Source organism: Nycticebus coucang, chromosome 22, assembly GCF_027406575.1.
Source record: "Nycticebus coucang isolate mNycCou1 chromosome 22, mNycCou1.pri, whole genome shotgun sequence".
In the NCBI taxonomy this organism is placed as follows: Eukaryota; Metazoa; Chordata; class Mammalia; order Primates; family Lorisidae; genus Nycticebus; species Nycticebus coucang.
Genome location: NC_069801.1, coordinates 35,727,844 through 35,743,710, shown reverse-complemented (window position 1 = coordinate 35,743,710; position 15,867 = coordinate 35,727,844). Strand labels below are relative to the sequence as shown.

Below are 15,867 nucleotides of genomic sequence, written 5' to 3'. Positions count from 1 at the left end.
AGTATGAGTCTGAATTCCTGCTCTTCAGGTCTGAGCACCCACGGTCAGGAACCAAGAACGCCCGCGCTCAGCATAACCGCTACCCTCCTCAATCAGCGCGCACGCGCCACTTCCTTGCCAAGGAGGGGGCGGGGAGTAGGCGGGGCTGGAAGCTTCGGGACCAATCAGAAGCGAGAGCCCCCGCCCTCCGTGCTGTTGGACCGAGCTTGACCCCGGCCGTGGGCTGAGGAGTCGGGACAAGCCGCGCGGCCGCGGGGAGGGCGGGGCCCGGCTCCTGGAGGCGGGGCCTGGGGCTGTCAGTACCGCGCCGCCGCCGCGGCTCCCTGCACGCCGTGGCCGGGGTGGTTTCCAGTGCAGCCGCCCGCCACCCGCCGTCCCGGCATCCCAAGCCGCCTCCCGCCGTCTTGGCCTGGCGCGCAGGTAAGGCCGGCCGCGGCTGCCGAGCCATCGCGTACCCCTCCTCGGGATCGGTCGGCCGCACGGGCGCCCTCTCCGGGCTGTGTCAGCGCCGCAGCTCCCTTTGCCGCCCGGGGGCGGTCCCGGGGGGCGGGACGACAGTCCTCCCCATCCCCCCCACACCTCTCGGCGCCGCGTCTGTCGCGGGGTCCCGGGGCCGTTCTGCTCATCCCCAGTGTGAGGAGCTGGTTCTGAGCCCCTCCTCCAGGGCTGGTTACACAATCTCTAGGGCTCTGGGCCGGGGTCCCCTTCCCAGCCCTGGCCCCACACCTGTCACCGCCACGAGCTTCCAGATAGAAGGCATACCGCTGGGGCTGGGAAAGTTTCACTTTGTGGATCGAGTTTGTTGACATCGAGAGATGCGTGGAGATGACAGGCTGAACAGCGAGGATGCGCCTGGCAAGCAGCGTTCCCTTTGCCTTGGGGTGGCCCTGGTCCAGGTTTCCCTTCCAGAAATCCTGCCGAGAGCCCTGCTTTGGGGCCAGAGGCTGCTGCGGGGCGCATGAATCTCTCCGCTTCTACGTTAGCGAACCCCGGATTGCAGCAATCTGGGGACAACTCAATCTCTCTCTCTTCCCCCCTTTCTTAATATAGCATTGACATTTAGAACAGGTAGGTAAATTTAGTTAGCATTTTTCTGACACCTTATATTTGTGAGATGCTTTGCTATCCCTAGTTACTTAATTAACAAGGTGGGAAAGTCAAATAGATCCTGAAATGCATGGCTAATGCCTGTAGTCTAGCAAGTCTAAGAACCAGTAAGGGCTTTCAGCTCTGGTTGCGTTGAGAGATGCTTTTGGCCAAGGTGCTGCGGAGAGAGCTATTTGATGTCTTCTGGTTGTCTGAGAAGGCTTTGGTAACAGTGGCAAGGCTTTCTCTGCTTCTCCCGGACTGTGCTATTTATAGAGGGTTTGTAATCTATGGCGGGTGATTTGGTTTTTTTCACTTAAGCAGAAGAGGAATGAGAAGTGTTGCCAATGAAGTAGTTGAGGAAAAACCCGAGTTTCAAATAAGTCTGGATACTTTGCTTTTTGAGGTTACCCTTCGTGTGCGGTAAACCTCAGCTTTTTCTGTTCTCTCCCCATCTTCTCAGTAGGACTGTGTCCAACTGGGTTGGCCTTACTGGTTCCTCATTTAGTCTGAAGACCTCCTGCTACGTATGATTTACTGTCCTACCTAAGGACATCCTCTAAAAGTGGCCTTAATTAGCACTTTCATCTGTCCATTAAGCAATAGAGCCTGAAGGCTCTTATAGACAGGTGCTGTTGTAGTGTTGACTCTTTGATACTATCTGATTCATTTTAAGAATGTTTCTAAAATAATATTTCTATTAGTATGCTAGTTCTCCAATGCCAGTACTTTTGGTATAGAAGCAGAAATTATTAGAAATATTATCATAGAAAAACAATTCTCTAATAGATTTTCAACCCACTTGGATGCTTATTGCTAGAGCAGTGGTTCTCAACCTTCCTAATGCTGCAACCCTTTAATACAGTTCCTGTGGGTTGCAACCCACAGGTTGAGAATAGCTGTGCTAGAGGTTGTTAAGGTGTTCTTAAAGCATTTTTTTTTTTCCGTTGGTGAAGTCAGTGTTACAATGCTTTTGATCTATGAGGTCTTTGAGGTTGTTCCTCCCTGTAGTAATAGTTTCGGTCACTGTGTCCTTAAATATATATTTTTTTCACTGATTATTAGTTTTCCTCCATACTGATTTCTTTTTAGGCAAGGTTCAGAGCTGACAAGATTTATTTTTGATTTGATAGCCTGCATTTCAAAAAGGAAGATATTTATTGTATGGTGGGAGGTTATATTAAGAGATAGGATGATGCTGATGATAGCAAATTTTATTAGCATAGTACAGTTTTGAGTGCTTTGCAGATACCATCTAATTCTCAGTTCTTTCTATATACAAGTAATGCTATTATTACCCCATGTTTCAGATGGTGAAACTGAGGCCCAGTTGCTCATCTCAGGTCACATACTTAAGTAAATGACAGCCAGATTCTCACCTTGCCTGAGTTCAAAGTGCACAATCCTGCCTCTGCAGATTATTCTTTCAACAAGCAGTTATTTCTATCTGCTATCTGTACAACATTATATTCTGCACCATAGGGAGAAAAGCACTTTACAGGGTAAAAACACACATTGGGTTAGGAATTCTTGTTCTGCTCTTAACACTGCCACAAGCTGATTTTGAACAAGAAACATGATAATCCCTACCTATCATTTCCACATTTGAGGAATACCAACAGTTGAAGCAGATGAAATAACTAGGTTTATCACCTTAGGGAGGTGGAGAGACACTCATAAGTCCACACATATAAGAATGAAATGTCCTTCTTTTTAAGGCACAGTCTAAGATCAAGTGTCAAATGTGTGTGTATGTGTCCTGGAAAAGGACTGGGAAGATGTACACTGTACTGCTACCAGTGGTTACCTCTGGGAGGGTAATGGCTGAGAGATTTTACCTTAAAGACTTCAGTATTATTTTCTTTTGTTGGATCAAGCATTATTACTTTTGTAATTAAAAAAAAAAGACAACTAGGAAAGAAATCATCCTATGGAAGTGGGTTAACTATGTGCAGAACCATGTGAGGAACATTTTGGTGGGGACCAGTTCGCATTACTTTGCAGGACCTGCATGTCCAACCAACGAGTTTCCAGAAGCATAGCAAGTCAGGGTTGAAAGGAAAGTTTTTTTTTAGGCCAGATTCTCACTCTGTCACCATGGGTAGAGTGCCATGGCATCATCATAGCTCACAGCAGCTTCAAACTCCTGGGTTCAAGCACTCTTCCCACCTCAGCCTCCTGAGTAACTGGGAATACAGGTGCCCACCACAATGCCCAGTTATTTTTTTCTATTTTTAAAATAGAAAAGACCATAGGGTCTTGGTCTTGCTCAGGCTGGTCTTGAACTCCTGAGCTCAAGAGATCCTCCTGCCTTAGCCTCCCAGAATGCTAGGATTACAGATATGAACCACTGGAGTGTAGTCAGAAAGGAAACTTTAGAAGTTATTTAGCTTAACTCCTTCTTCCCCTATCTCCTTCAGTGGGTAAGTCCTCCTGTACCACTTAGTGTTCTTTCTGGTCCCATGTGGACACCTCTAGGGTCAAACATTTGACGTGCTTCACCAACTTCACCAAAGGAGACAGGATTGTGTCTGGTGGTAGGGAATGGAAAACCACTGAAGGATTCTGGGTTGTTCTAGCTCATGCTCTTGTAAGACTATCCATTGTCAATGAAACCTGGATTAGAGAGGAAAGGTTAGACCAGGGAGACCAGTTAGGAGGCCATGGCCAGAATATAGGATGAGGTGACCTAGGTTTAGACAGGCGGTGGCCTGCAATAGGTCCAGGAAGGAACAGACCCCAGAAGACATAATCCTTGTTCCACCTCCCCACCCAAAGACTGCCTGCCCACAAACAACAGAGAGAGGTTTCAAATCAGTAACTCCTGGGGTGTGTGGAAGGGGAGAGACTTGGGGAGCCACTGGCTGGAGCTGGGAAGTTCAGTGGGGTGGGGAGGAGAGTTTTGTATGTGTATTCCCTAAAGCTATATAATAAATGAGGGTGATAGAAGGTCTCTGCTGGCTGGAAAAAAGATTCTTTCTTCTCAAGAAGGGAGTAAACCATTTAAATATAGTGGGAAACTCCCTCTCCCTAATGAAGAAAAATAACGGTATTTCCCCATGGGTGTTGCAGCCCTGACACTGGCTCCTTTAAACTCCTGTTGTGCTCTTGGTCAAGTTAAGAACCTGGTATTCTTCCTGCCTCAGACATGGAGGAGGTGGCAGTGAGATGAGGGTCTGCACTAGGGCATCTTTCCAACTCCAAATCTTACAGTGGGATTACAGCTGGGAGCTCTAGAAAGGGAGCATTTGAGTGTGGAAGGATGTTGCGTTCATGTAGTTACACTGAGATGGGGTCCCAGTGTGACTCTTTGCAGTTGGACCTGAAAGACACATTTCATGTGCATGTCAGAGGGAGTGCTGAGAAAGTCATTGGAAGTCTTTTTTCTTTCCAATGTAAATACAGATTGTGTATCACTCGAAAAAGGCTTAGGGCAAAATGCTTTGATTACCACATTGATTGGAAAATAGGATAATTTGGAGGAAACAAATAAGATTTATACAGGAAACCACAAAGACAGAAGAAATATAGTTGAGCATATTATAAATTCACTTTTCTCTTGTTACTTTATGTGTTTCTGGCTTAATATGCAACATTTCTTAAATATTTACATTACAGATTTAGAAGTTGAAATACATAGTCTAGTATTTATGTTGAAAAAGATGTATAATCCTTTTTTCTTTTCTGCCAGGAAAATATTGGTTTTTGGTTTTTCAGTATCTTTCAGACTAGCTATTCTCAACCAGGGGTTATTTTGGCCCCCCCGGAACACCTGTGAATTCCAGGTTGTCATAACTCAGGGTTGAGGTATGTGCTGTTGGCATCTAGTGGGTAGAGTCTATGGATAATGCTGGCAGTGCCATAATGCACAGGGCAGCCCCTATAACAAAGAATTATTCAGTTTCAAAACTTAACAGTGTTGAAATCAGAAAACTCCACTTCAGGCAATTAAAAAAATTCTTATTAGAAACAAATTGAGGTTAAAGGAAAGAAGAAGAGGAAGAAAATATAAAATGATCCTCGATCCCTACAAAGTAATAACTATACCCTCACATTTGACATCCAGGTAGGAGAAACAACAAGCCACTGGAACACAGGGCTTTGTTTGCCACCCAGGAGCTACTTGAATAATTGGATTGCTCAACACGGGAGCTTGGAACAGGAAGTAGAGGTCCTTGCAGCGGGAAGAGGTGGTAGGGTAATTTGTGGAGGCAAAATGGTTTATAGGCTTAGAAAGGAAGTTGGGTCCTGCCAGAATAGTTTTGAAAAATTCTAGGGAATTTTTCTAAAGGTTATTTTGTTGAGGATTTTGAGTAGTACTTATAAGATAATGATCTCCAATCTGGGGCATATGAGCCTTTGGCTGTTGATGTGAAAGCCCGAGCACTTCCCAGGTTTTTCTGTGTCCAGACACACAGGAGAGAATAAAGAACACTTGGTTTTGTTTTGAGGTTGTATCTGTGTCCTCCTCCTACCTCCCTTTGGAAACTTTTTTATTATGGGAAATTTTAAACATATTCCAAGATTGAGAACATAGTAGTTTGCTGAATACCTTGGTACCCAATGCCCATCCTCAGTGATTGTTAACTCCTGGCTGGTGTTGATTTATATCCCATCTTCGATACACCCCCACATTTTTATATTTATTTATTTATTTATTTATTTTTAAGTCATAAACACATAGATCATGTATACATTAATGCTTTTATGGGGTACAATGTGCTGATTTCATATACCTCAAACTAGTTAATATAGCCTTCACCTCATTTACTTAATTATTGTGTTAAGACATTTATACTCTATACTTAATAGATTGACATGTACGCTTGCAATATGAACCACAGGAGTGGTTCCACCATTTACCCTCCTTTAATCAAATCTCTCACCTTCCCATTAACCTCCCCTTCCCTCCTTCATCTTGGGCTATAGTTGTGATTTATCTTTCGTATGAAAGTGTGAGTGATTATAAATTGGTTTTGTAATAGCACTGTGTACGTTGGATATTTTTTTCCTTTCTTGAGATACTTTACTAAGAAGAATATTTTCCAGCTCCATCCTTGTAAACATAAAAGAGGCAAAGTCTCCATCTTTTTTAAAAGCTGCATAATATTCCATGGTATACATATACCACAATTTTTTTTATTATTATTAAATCATAGCTGTGTACATTAATGCAATCATGGGGCACCATACACTGGTTTTATAGACCACTGACACATTTTCATCACACTGGTTAACATAGCTTTCCTGACATTTTCTTAGTTATTGTGTTAGGACATTTATATTCTACATTTACTAAGTTTCACATATACCTTTGTAAGATGCACCACAGGTGTAATCCCACCAATCTCTTTCCCTCCACTCATCCTCCCCCCTCCCTCCCCTTTCTCTCCCCCTTCCTCATATTCTTAGGTTATAACTGGGTTATAGCTTTCATATGAAAGCCATAAATTAGTTTCATAGTAGGGCTGAGTACATTGGATACTTTTTCTTCCATTCTTGAGATACTTTACTAAGAAGAAGATGTTCCAGCTCCATCCATGTAAACATGAAAGAGGTAAAGTCTCCATCTTTCTTTAAGGCTGCATAATATTCCATGGTATACATATACCACAATTTATTAATCCATTCGTGGATCAATGGGCACTTGGGCTTTTTCCATGACTTAGCAATTATGAATTGGGCTGCAATAAACATTCTGGTACAAATATCTTTGTTATAATGTGATTTTTGGTCTTCTGGGTATATACCTAGTAGAAGAATTATAGGATTGAATGGCAGATCTATTTTTAGATCTCTAAGTGTTCTCCAAACATCTTTCCAAAAGGAATGTATTAATTTGCATTCCCACCAGCAGTGTAGAAGTGTTGCCTTTTCTCCACATCCATGCCAACATCTCTGGTCTTGGGATTTTGTTATACCACAATTTGTTAATCCATTCATGGGTTGATGGGCACCTGAGCTTCTTCCATGACTTGGCAATTATGAATTGAGCTGCAGCGAACAATCTGGTGCAAATATCTTTGTTGTGAAGTGATTTTTGGTCTTTTGGATATACACCTAGTAGAGGAATTTCAGGGTCAAACAGCAGGTCTACTTTTAGATCCCTGCGTGTTCTCCAAACTTTTTTCCAAAAGGAACTTATTAGCTTGCATTCCTACCAGCAGTGCAGAAGTGTTCCCTTTTCTCCACATCCATGCCAACATCGGTAGTTTTGGGATTTCAATATGTGGTCTACTCTTACTGGAGTTAGGTGATATCTCAAAGTGGTTTTGATTTGCATTTCTCTGATGATTAAAGATCTTGAGCATTTTTTCATGTGTCTGTAGGCCATGTGCCTGTCATCTTCAGAGAAGGTTCTGTACAAGTCTCTTGCCCACAATGAAATGGGATCACTTATTCTTTTCTTATTGATAAGTTTGAGTTCTCTGTGGATTTTGGTTATCAAAACTTTGTCAGAAGCATAACCTTCAAATATCAGTCCCATTCTGAGGGCTGTCTGCTTACTTTACTTACTATGTTCTTAGCTGTGCAGAAGCTTTTTAGCTTGATCAGATCCCAGTAATGTATTTTTGGTGTTGCTTCAATTGCCTGGGGAGTCCTCCTTATAAAGTATTCTCCCAGGCCAATTTCTTCAAGTGTTTCTCCTGTACTCTCTCCAAGAATCTTTTTTTTTGTAGAGACAGAGTTTCACTTTACTGCCCTCGTAGAGTGCCGTGGCATCACACAGCTCACAGCAACCTCCAACTCCTGGGCTTAGGCGATTCTCCTGCCTCAGCCTCCCGAGTAGCTGGGACTACAGGCGCCCACCACAACGCCCGGCTATTTTTTTGTTGCAGTTTGGCCGGGGCTGGGTTTGAACCCGCCACTCTCCGTATATGGGGCCGGCGCCCTGCTCACTGAGCCATAGGTGCCACCCTCTCCAAGAATCTTTTAAATCTTTTTCCAGTGAGAGTCAATTTTTGTTAATGGTGAAAGGTGTAGGTCCAGTTTCAGTCTTCTATAAGTCGTCAGCCAATTCACCCAATACGTACTGGTCACTTACCTACCAGGAAAAGCTTGGCACAGAAGGAAGTGGGTGGTTTTCCAGTGCGTGGCTCCCTGGAGGAAAACTGGTAATGGACATGTATGATTAAAAGAGCCATGATGGCCCGAGAAATAGAAACAGGCCTAGGTGAGTCTGGGATGGGGGAGTTCAGCTCTTTTCAGTGGGAAAGTACAGGTAAGCAGAGGCTCCTTTCTTCCTTTCTTTTGTGACAGAGTCTCACTTTGTGATCCTCAGTAGAGTGCTGTGGTGCCATAGCTCACAGCAACCTCAAACTCATGGGCTTGAGGGATTTTCTTGCCTCAGCCTCTCAAGTAGTTGGGACTACAGGCACCTACCACAATGTCTGGGTATTTTTTTTAGAGATGGGGTCTCACTCTTGCTTGGGCTGGTCTTGAACTCCTGAGCTCAAGCAATCTACCCACCTCAGCCTCCCGGAATGCTAGGATTACAGGCATGAATTGCTGAATGGGCTCATTTCATTTTAAACCTACCGTATAAGCAAGAAGCCTACTTAGAGTTTTCTGCTGGTAGAAATGTGTTTCTGGTATTCACCTTAGAGGGTTTTTTCATTCCTGGAGGGGGCATGGCTTGCATGATTCCTTTTGGGATGACTTGTTACCTGTTTCATGACCTTCTAGGTGTGCACTGTGTGGTGTAAAGCCACACATTCCTTGTGGCCTCTGTCTCAGACTCCATGGCTCTTCACAGTGTGAGTCTTCCCCAGGAAGCTCAGAGCTTAGATGGGAGAGAGAGGCAATGTTTCCAGTGGTTGTGAAATGCCCTCTTGAAGCAGTTGTTCCCTGCATTTGTTAGGGGATGGAGGACTCTCCTGGTCCAGCTACTGGGGGAGATAGCATTGTCATTTACATTTTGCAGATAGAACTTTCTTTTCCTGGTTGTATCTCCCTGAACTACAGGATTAAGTTTTTTAGGCCTTTGGAGAATTGACATGCCTTTACTTGATTCAATGTCATGTTGTAAAATGCATACCAAAAATGGCTTTAGGAGTTGAGAGAGTTCTTGAATAATCAGATAAGTCACGCCTATGAATTTTAATTAATGCTGGTTTCTACAACTTGATATTCTGGACTAGGTTCACAGGCAATTACATTGGTGTGAAGACCTGGGTCCTTGATGATCTTTATTTCCCATTCTTATTTTATTTCTTAAATGCATTTTTACCTTCTCCTATTCCACAAAGAGATGTGGGTGGTATTAAGTTATCATGAACATGTTATATCACAGTCATGGGTTTTTAAGTATCATGCCTTTCTCTGGTGAGAGCAGCTCCAAGTCTGTTAATAGTAGTTTTTAATCTACTCTGTGCCTCTATTGTGTGCCAGCCCTTTTTCTTACATTAATTCTATTCCCAAGAACCTTTCTAGGTATGAATTAGTATTCCCATTTTACAGATGAGGAAACTGAAGTTTGGAGAGGTTAAGAAATGCTGGGAGGTAGTACTGGGTTTTAACCTAGATCCGTTTGATTCCAAAGCCCAAATGTTTCCAGTCGCTCATGGTTAAAAGTTTGTGGAAGCTTGTACCAGGATTTGGTAGGGAAAATGGGGGCAGGTACTGTGGAAAGGGATTGAGAATTCTGGTTACTCAATACAATCTTCACACTGACCCCCCCTGGGAAACATTGCATTTGAGTGTGATAAATTACTTGTGTCCTATTTTTGAGCTGACTGTATAAAACAGAAGTTGCACACTGGTAGCTCTGAGCCAAATTTTGTCAGCAGATGTATATTATCTGGTCTGCATAGTATTTTCTTTTTCTTTTTTTTTTTAGTTTAACAAAAATAAGAGTGGTTTTATTGATTACATATAATTTTAGCTATATTAATATATATTATAAACTTTAAGAATTAGAATAAATGACTTTTTTTTAACCAAGAACAATCTAAGTTTGACAGCACATTCAATGGAAATTATTTAATTTCTGCATGGTAATTGCATGTCTTTCTTTTAGATAATCAGGAAGTCATCATCCATTGTTAGGACATGACAGTTACCCCTATACGCAAATTTCATTAAATAGAACTGAGGCACCTTACGTTTTCTTTTTCAGCAAATAATCCCCTTTTGTCATATAGACACATCTTCCAAATAATCTCACTGTACTGTACAAAATTTAACTTTATTCACAAAGAGCTGCCTCAAATAACTTTCATTTACAAAAGCTATAAAGGCATGAGACAGCAGCAAAATGCTCCTCTGGACTTTAATCTTGGATTTTTCATTTTTGCTGTAAGTTTTAACTCCACTTAAAAATTAAATCATCCCCATAGTGTAATACTTATGGAGGAAAGTCTTTTTGTGTACACGGTTAGCACAAAGATAGAAAATGTCAGTTTGAGTAAGGATTTGGCAGATCACAGAAATGAAACAGTGCTGTCGAAACAAAAAACACTTTTTAGTGTTTTGTGGTTGGTGAGATTGAAGGATGTCATTCAAACTTCTCATCTCCTTTTTCCACATCTTTCAAATTGAGCACTTCCAAAGAACCTTTGCCTTGTGTTTCCTTTTTTTATAAGCTCATCAATTTCTCTGAAGGCCTGGGTCAATCAGGCATACAATTTCTAACTGTTGACTATAGTCTTCACTTTCTATAACCTTGATCAGTGGCTTGAGCTTTTCTTTCAGCTTCTTCCCTTCATTCACTGGAAGAATAAACCGAAGCCTCATGTGAGCACGTTCTATCTTCATTTTGTCCTTTAACTGCTTTATCACTTCCAAAGCCTGCTGTTTTGTGCTCTTGTTGGGTTTGATAGTGGATAGTGGATGTCCTTCCTGGCTCTCTCAGTAAGGGTAACCGTGTATGGCCGCTTTGTTTCAGGGTTCACACATTTGTCTGCTACAATAGTTGCAATGTCCCTAAACATCTGTTCCAGTTGTGTGTGCCTCTCTTTATCTGATACTTGAACTTCTCCTTTAGTCAAAATCTGCTTACAGATTTCAGTTTGGTCATCTGTTCCAAATGCACTGATGAGATCTTCCTTCTTTGCAACCTGACCTTTAGAAACATTTACAAACCCTGAGTGGGTCTGTAGAACTTCATCAAGGGCTTTTTCCGCGCCACTCCGCCAGCCGACGACCTTGTTTGTGTAGCAGGCGATTTCGAAGCGCTTCCTTCCCAGCGCGCTTCATCCGCACTTCGGCCACATTGGTTAGGCGGATCTGGTCGGTGGGGGTGAAGATCGACATCGCGGCTGCTCACAGAATTCAGGTCTGGGAAACTAGAGCAGACCCGCCGCCCGGCCTGCGGAACCACCCGCGCCTCGCTGTTAACAGCCGCGGCGCGGTGATAGACTTTGCCAGGGGACCGCGATAATGCCTAGTATTTTCTTTTTAAAAAACTGGATTACTTGTTTTTTTTTTTTAATTAATTTATTTTTTTTATTAAATCATTGCTGTGTACATTAATGCGATCATGGGGCACCATACATGGATTACTTGTTATCATTTAAAAAGTAGGAGATTTCACACTAAAATATGGGTTTCTGGCTTCTCTTATTCCATCAGAAGATCTGGCAACACTGGCCCCACATTCCCCTTGGCAATAGCTACTTACTGAGCTGCTTATTTGGACACAGGGAGGACTCCTGAATATGCCATATTCCCCACCTTGCCCTCTTCACGCATTTATATCACCTGCCAGGACTTGAGGCATTCAAGTTAGAGGCTCTCTAGCAGAATTTACATATATTCTCTCTGTCAATGTCAAGAATGTATTAGAGAAGGCTTGGTTTGTAGGTAAATTCAAGATCCTTAGCAATTTTTCCCCTTGTAGTGAGCCTGGAGAGTGCAATTGTGTGATCAGACATGCTCATGTTCCCTCCCCCTGTCCTCCAGCATGGCTGTTGGGCTCTGAATGGGTTTTTGGACTAAGGAAGACCAATCCGATGTGGGATTTGGATACTGAATCTGTGAGCTGAGGAGCCTCAGGTAGGAAGAATTTATAGACTCAGGCTGAAAATGGTAACCTTGGAAAGGTAGAATAGTGAGTGAAGAAGCTGGATGGCAAGGAAATGAGAGAACATGTGGCAGCGGAGGGAAAGGAGCTGCCTGGTCTTTACTTCTACTGTACTTCCTGCAGTTGGGTTCCTCTATGTCTACAGCATTCATTCAGTGGTATATATTGAGTGCTTACTTATAATGTAATGCCAGGCACTGTTCTAGATGCTTGTGATGCTATCAGTGAACAAAATCAAAGCTTCTGTTCTTCTAGAGCTTATATTTTAGTGGAAGAAAACAGACAACTCCAAATAAAGAAAAGCAAATAAAAATTAACTATGCATATATAATATGGTATTAAGTGCCAGGAAAAACAATAAATCTGGGTAAGGAGACAGGAGGTGGATATATGGGGATGTTATGTTAGAAATGTTGCTCAAGGAAGACCTGTTGAAGAAGTGATATTTGATCAGAGACATCAATGAAGTGTGAAGGAATGAGCCATGAGGAAAACTAGAGGTAGAGCATTCCTGATGGAGGGCTTAGCAAGTGCAAAGGCCCTGAGGTCAGAGTGTGTGAAGAACAGCAAGGAGGATTTTGTGGCTGGCATTCAACAAATAATGAGACAGGAGGAGGTGGAGGGAATGTAGGGCCTTGCAGCTATATTAGAGACTAGATTTTATTTTGAGTGAGATGAGAAGCTATTGGCAGATTTTGAATACAGGTGACATGATTTAGCTTATGTCTTAAAAACCATAAATGCTGTACAGAGAATAGATTGTAAGGCAGCTAAGATGAATGCAGTAATTAAGATGTCATGTGATAGTCTAGACAATATGTGATGGTAGCTTGGACTGGGATAGAGATGGAGGGAGCAAGAAGAGGGAAGTTCTGAATATATTTTGGAGGTAGAAATGATAGGACTTGCTGATGTACTTGGGTCTTGGATGTGAAAGAAAGAGAGCATCAAGATTATCTGAGCCTTTGTGTATAAACATTAGATGTATATAATGCATTAGGTGGTATTTCCACTTCTTTTCTTTGAAAGCATTCAAAAGCAATGAGGAAGATAAAAAAGCACACACACACACACATCCTTGTAAGCCCTATTTACAGCAAAAATAGACAGTTTAATCCATAGATGTCAAAATATGTGCAAAGTCTTGTCCTGAGATCAGGTGGAAGCCATTGGGGAAGTGAAAAGAAGCAGCACAAAGATGTTGAAAGAGTCCAGCAGTGGTAGATCTTAGAAAGTACAGAAAAGTCATACTCTTTAAGGTGAAAAGTAAACCCTGACATGAAAAATCTAAATCTCTTGCATACAACAATTGTGGAAACTTGGGTATACAGTTTTTGGGTAGAAGAAATCCTCCTAAATGTAGTTTGGTTCAGAGAAGCAGAAGAAGAGTGATTACGTAAAGAATCACACAGGCAAGCCACCGTATTTGTAGGAAGTATTCTGTCTCTGTGATAGCAGGGAAGAAAGCCTTTGGGTTGTTAAAACAGTTCATCAACTGTCCTAGGCATGCCCCACTCCCCTGCCAGGAGGAACCTCATGCCAATGCTATAGCCATTCAGGAAAACTCAGCTCATTCAATAATAATGAAGAAAGGGAATGGTAGACTTCTATTTTTGATAATGGTAGGCTAAGTTATTTGAACCAAAGTTCCACTGAAAATATTAAAATCTTGGATATATTTTTTAAATTGAACAAATTTTGATTTCCTTAAACGCACTAAACTAAGAAGATAAAAGGACCTATCAGGCCCAAATCCATGGAGAGATGTGTAAAACATTAGAACATCTAAGTTGCTTTTGACCTTAGAACATTTAGTTTTGGCAGCCTTGCATGCAAGGAGATTTTTATCAAAGTATTTTTTTATATACCTTGCCCAAGGTGAAGAGTCTCTTTGGAGACCAGTTGGGTCCATTGAGGGCAAACAAGTGAAACTATGTCTCTCTCCATCACTCAGAGACAGCAAAAAAGGTTGCCCTGGTACTGAGCAGAGGGAGAGAACAAATGAAAATTACGTTGTGGTCACTGGCCAACCTTTTTAGAGATTTTGAAGACAGTTTTATATCACCTTGATTTTTGAGAACTTTGAGTCAAGGACTTGGTTTAAGGTAGTTCCCGGTTACTGTCTGCTAAACCTGTGTCAGATACCTGGCAGAAGGAAAGGTGAATCTTCACTGGAGGAAGGCACCTTTTTCCTGATTTTCAAAGGACAATGAGCAGAACAATTAGAAATAACAGAGCACATAGGAAACAAAACATGAGAGAAACTGCAGAAGTAGTTGAGCAGAAATAAAAGAACAGACTCACCGATTATGTAATACAAGTACAGAGACAAATAAAAAGCTGTGCTTATGTTTGTAGAAATAAAGTTATACTGATAAATATTTTTAGGAAATGGGTAACAATAAACAGTGGCTTGGCAGATTTCAGAAAGACAGAACTTAGAAATAAAAATACAAAACTAAAGCTTAAAAATTTAATGGTTTACCATTATACAGTACATGAGAGAAAATCCAAAAGAGATTAGAGAGTTAGATGGTAAGACAGAAGAAATTATCCAGATGCTGCACAAGGAGAAAAAATACCCCAGAAAATATAAAAGAGAGGTTAGTACACATAGAGGACAGAGTAAGAAGATCAAACATGTATTTAAAATTGCAAAGGAGAGGTGAGAGAGAATGGGTCAGAAGCACCTATTCAAGGAGGTAATGATTGAGATTTTTTTCAGAATTGATAAAGTTTATCAGGCTAAAAATTCATAACAGAGCACTGAAGGCAAAGAGAAAATCATAAAAGCAACTGGAAAAAAAAAGATATATTACCTTGGAAAGAGTATTTTACATACTTCTCAACACAAACAATGGACTCCAGAGGACAGTGGGATAATAATCTGTAACTGTAATAGCTGACAATTACCTTTCAAGAATAATGGCAAAATAAAAAGTTTTATATAAATAAGAACATGGAGTTTACCACTTTCAAGTAAGGCAATTTTAATTGATATACTTTAGGTAAAGGGAAAGTGATTCTAGATGAGAAAAGCTGATACTTCATAAGGAATGTAGGCTTTTGTAAAGAGGTCAATAGGCATGTAAATATAGATGAAAAATGAAGTATAAAACAAAATTTCAATATCTCCTGGGCTAAAATATTTAGAACTAAAAGTAAGAAAATAATGGCGTATAAGTTAAAAAAGGGAGTAAAAGGAATCAGGAGGACCCTGGAAGGAGAGCAAAGATAATGTTTATTCTAAGGCTGATAAGTCAAAAATATATGTTGTAATTTGTAAAATAACCAAAAAAAGAGTAGAAGCAGAATATTTAACATCACAGCTAATTGAGGAAGACTCATTTATAAGATAAGGCTATAGAAAGAGTGAACATAAAAGGATGGAAAAACTTATACTTTCAAATAATGAGCAAAATATCAGATAAAGTAGAGATTATGGTTAAAAGCATTACAGGGAATAAAAAGTTCTTCACCAGGAAAATATTACAGTTTGAAAATTTTATGTACCTAACAACTGCATAGAAAAATGACAGAACTACAAAGAAGCATAGAAATAGTTATGATCATAAATGAGAATAGCTAAGATATTTTAAAGAAGAAGAACTAACTCAGAGGACTTGCTCTATGGATATCATGACTTATAAAGCTATTGAAATAACAGCATAGTATTAATTCAAGGATAAACAAATAGTCCAACAGAACAAAATGGAAATCCCAGAATACTCCTTTGCATTAATAGACTCTAGATATAT

General features: G+C 41.1%; 1 protein-coding gene and 1 pseudogene across 3 annotated transcripts in view; one reads left to right on the top strand and one right to left on the bottom strand.

The window, feature by feature from the left end:
* Positions 1-265: 265 nt before the first annotated feature.
* Positions 266-15,867, top strand: part of HIVEP3 (HIVEP zinc finger 3) — a 523,619-nt gene continuing 508,017 nt past the window's right edge. For all 3 annotated transcript variants that reach the window (XM_053576635.1, XM_053576638.1, XM_053576634.1), the window contains exon 1: positions 266-420. The gene's annotated coding sequence lies outside the window, so the exon portion shown is untranslated. The remainder of the gene's footprint in view (positions 421-15,867) is intronic.
* Positions 10,197-11,340, bottom strand: LOC128575191 (ribosome maturation protein SBDS-like; annotated as a pseudogene).